The sequence below is a fragment of the Gavialis gangeticus genome, unplaced genomic scaffold (genome assembly GCF_001723915.1).
Source record: "Gavialis gangeticus isolate Ggan-Ray unplaced genomic scaffold, GavGan_comp1, whole genome shotgun sequence".
NCBI lineage: Eukaryota > Metazoa > Chordata > Crocodylia > Gavialidae > Gavialis > Gavialis gangeticus.
The window spans coordinates 89,571,986-89,575,952 of NW_017729022.1; the positions used below are offsets into that span (position 1 = coordinate 89,571,986).

Genomic DNA, 3,967 nt, shown 5'->3' on the forward strand with positions numbered 1-3,967 from the left:
AACATGGTCTCATCATCAAAATAACGAAGCTTCACACGATAGAAACAAAAAAAACCAGGCTCAGCAGAGCTGCAGCCTGCGTGAAAGTTGCAGCCCAGGGATGAGCGAGGAAGAGGGTATTGCAGCCTCAGTTTGGGACTCGTTACACACGCGCACACACCCCTCCAGCCCCAATTTGACTCGTTACAAGCAGACCCCCCCAGCCCCAAGCTCCAGTCCCCATTTATCCCTCGTTAGAAGCACACACAGACACCCGGCCCCCATCCAAAGCTCCTGCACCCACTTGCCTCACTTACCTTCTCAATTAAGCGATACAAGGGGAGGCAGTTCAATAAGCACAGTGGCTGCTTTGTAGCTCTTCTCCTTGGGAAAGGTCAAAAAGAAGCATTGTTTGGGGGGAAAAAGAAGAAGAAAAAAAAAGAAAGGGGGTAGGAGAGACGGGGGGAGATGACTATTCTTTAAGTTTAAAATAATGAGGTCCTCAAGGATCCGCCAAGTAATTGTGTTGACCGCATCCGAGCTACAGGTGTCCTTCTTTTAGTATCTTGCAGTCCAAGGCTGTCTGTCTCCGTCCTGGCTGAAGACAACTTACCTAAAGCAGCGTATGCGAAGCCGAGCTGAATGAAGTCAGGGCTTTATCAGCTGCAAAATGCAATCCCTTACCAGCCAGACATAATACAGCAAAAGAAAAGGTCACTCAGTTATTACTGAGCCAGCACAGCCCAGGCAGCTTTTGTGGAAGACCACAGAGAAGCAACTCCCTTCCGATTGAAGGCTATTTACCCCTCTTCCCTCTCCACCCACCCTTCCTCTCTTCTCTCCCTCTTTCCCCCACTCCCCCTCTCCCTCTCGTTCTGCAGCTCACTCAAGTACAGCCGCCCTCAGAAAGTGCAAAGCAGCCAGGAGACAGATTGGGCTTTGTTGGTAATTTCCCATGGTGAAAATTTACAAGCCTGCAAGTGCAGTCAGCAAAACCACATGCATATGCTAGACACAAACACCAGGGACCAGCTCGCACACAGACACAAAAAGTGACCTCTACAGAAGCAGCTCAGGATCACCCTCCAGAAGCAGACGGGGTGGCTTGCCCTCCCCCCACCCTCCCCACCTAAAAAATTAAAAAGAAAAAGTAGTGCTTACATACAGTAAGCAGCAAGAAAGGAAGAGATCAGAAACAAACAGGATCTTAATTTCTCTAGTATCATGCATGACTTGTAGGAGCAAGTCCTCCAGGTGAAGAGAAAGCCCCTTTCAGTGCGAGACTCCAGCTGCCAGCACTATATCCCCCCAGGCAGCCACCCACCTACCCAAAACCTGCCTGAAAACTTTTCGCACTGGAGTTCTCTGTCGTCAGCTGCTTTCCAAGTTGCAGGCACAAGCACCGACTCCAAAAGATCATGCCAGCTGGGTTGATCTCCCCAGCAAATACAGTGGGCATTGTCTGGCATATGCCACCGTACTGTTTAAACAGTCTGCCCAAGTAATACCCCTTTCCCAGTTGTCCCTTTATGTGATGTCTGTCCCCAAAAACTAAGTCAGATCCTTACTCTCTACTTCTTCCTGGACGGAAGCAACTCAGATATATTTCAATCGACTCGCCCAGGAGACACACCATACAAAAGGAGAGGCATGACATACTTTGATATTCACTCACTCAGAGCTGATTGTTTCTTGGCTTTCTAGGATAGAGATGTTGAGCCTAGCCTACTGTAAATAAAGTAAAAAAAAAAAAATCCACAGCCTCTTCCTTTAAAAGCCATCTGCAGTTGGAGAAAGACCAGATTAAGAATTTGTGAATACAGTTTTCAGACTTCAAAGTGCTTCTCTGTTGTCTGCTATTAGGAGCACCACACCAGATTTCCACAAAGCTTCCAAGGATGTCAGCTTACAATATGCCCCTAAATTTGAATGACACTCATACTATAGAAGCCTTTCAAGACCTAAGGAAGATTTAAAAGCATTGAAGTGCTCTGCCACCCTCCCCCCTCCCGGCTAAATCCAGCAGTTTAATAATAATACCTAATAAGTAAATAAATACTCATTTGAAAATATCAAAGCAACTTAAAAATGCAGATATTTAGGATAGCCCCCCTCCCTCTTTGCTAAGCATCTGTGCATAAAGGTTGCTGGACCAAGCTCACTCCAAACTTTAGTACCTTGAAGTAGTCTGGTTACCCTCACCCTCTAAAGAGCAGGGAAACTCAGGCAAAACCAACCTGGACAAGAACCCGAAAAGCACAGTCAGAGGCAGCAGATTAATAACCAGCCCTTCCCTTGATCTGATCTGCACATGGAGAGGAGCAAAACTTGACAGAAGCCTAGTCGCTTCATGCGCGCACCCATATATGCTCAGAGGAGCCTGACTTCCCTGTGTTTATAGACTTCCCCGGCTACCACCACGCTGCAAACACAGCAGTGTGTGAGTGTCTCTCTCTCCACCAATGCACTCAGAGAAGGGAAAGGAAAAAAAAAAATAAAAAAAAAAGAGAGAGAGAGAGAAAGGGGGAGAGGGAGGGAGGGAGAAGTTATGTGTGGGGAAAGGGAGAAATAAAATCAAAACAAATGGTACAGCTAATGAGGACAATTAAATTAATTATGTTCAAGGAGATGAGATTTTTTTTTCCCTCCAACTGTATGATCTGTTACCCCTCGCTGGCAACTGCTGCTCTGTAATTCATGGCAACTGATTAGTGCATCTATGCAAATCTTTGTTTAAATCATTCAACTAATTAAATGATGGGATTATTCCTCTGCCTACGGTGACATCATTCGCAGTAATTAGTACTCTATTTGGACTGTGGCAATAAGATACCCGATGTCAACACCAACCTGCAAAGACATTAACCACTTTGTCACTTTTGTGTGCATGTGTGTCTGCGTGTGTAAGGAGGGACAAACACCCGGGTTTAATTGCATCTTTCTACCCCTCTTTATGCTCCCCCCCACCAATCAACAATTCTTTCTTGTGAGAGAGAGAGGAGAGAGAGAGAGAGAAGAAAAAAAGAGGGGGGGAATAATATGCCAAACCACATGTGTAAAGGAATAAAATGGAATAGTTAACATTCAGCTCCATGCCATTCATTTCCCCCTAAAATGTAATGATAATTAGATGGGTCATAAAATGCTCTTCTTTTCATTATGACTGATGAAATGCATTAAAGCTGACAGGGTATTACCTGACAGTAATTAGGTTTTGTCATGAATTAAATTATTTGAAAGCAGGCTATCTCCCCAATCATGCAATTTACAGCAAGATTTTTTTTTTAATCTCTGCTACAGAAGAGAAAGAGAGAGAGATAGAAAATAGCAGTTTTTCTCTTCATAATCATATGAATTATTCACAGAAAAAATCATCAGAAAAAAATCGTGCAGATGAAGAGGCTTGCCACTTAATGTACTGCACAGATGTGATCATCAGCGGTTGCCGACAATGAAATATACAAGTGCACACAAAAGTGATCTGGTGAACAAGAGGTGGAATTTAATCATCTTCTGCTGACACTTGCGCGAAAAACACCATTAACCCTCAGCAAGCTCCCTTGCCCACCCCCCAGCCACCACACACGCACACACACAAAAAGTGAAGAGAAATTGTGCTTTTGTTTACTCAGCCAAGCTAAAGGTTGGTTCCAGCCAGCCAAGCAATTTCTTCATTTCCAGAGTGTAAACTATCCAGTTTAATTACAGATCCCTAGAAAAGTCTTTGCTAAAGGATTGCTGTAAAGACCTAGGGGTTTTTTGGTCCGATTACCCTTTGCTCGAGCCTCTGTTTCAGCAGCTCATAATACTTGCCATTTGATAAAATTTACTTAATTTTTTAAAAGGTTTCCTGCAATAATCTCTCTCCAGTAGCTTTAGAGGTGGAGGGAGGGGGGGCGGGGGAGGAGTGGAGAGATTTAAATAACTTACCTTTTTGCAAAAGAAACCTTCCACGGGAAAAAGAAAAGAAGAGAAAAGAAAAGAAACG

At 44.2% G+C, this 3,967-nt stretch overlaps 1 protein-coding gene across 7 annotated transcripts in view; it reads right to left on the minus strand.

Moving 5' to 3' along the window:
* The window catches only part of LMO3 (LIM domain only 3), an 86,465-nt gene extending 82,531 nt beyond the window's left edge, over positions 1–3,934 (minus strand). Inside the window, exons 1-3 of one of the 7 annotated variants that reach the window (XM_019515602.1) lie at positions 866–1,027; positions 593–658; positions 297–363 (exon numbers count right to left, since the gene is read on the minus strand). The gene's annotated coding sequence lies outside the window, so the exon portion shown is untranslated. Of the gene's footprint in view, positions 1–296; positions 770–865; positions 1,028–2,216; positions 2,405–3,909 lie in introns of those variants that run through there. The other 6 variants (XM_019515601.1, XM_019515600.1, XM_019515605.1 and 3 more) reach the window with 6 other exon arrangements.
* Positions 3,935–3,967: the final 33 nt, after the last annotated feature.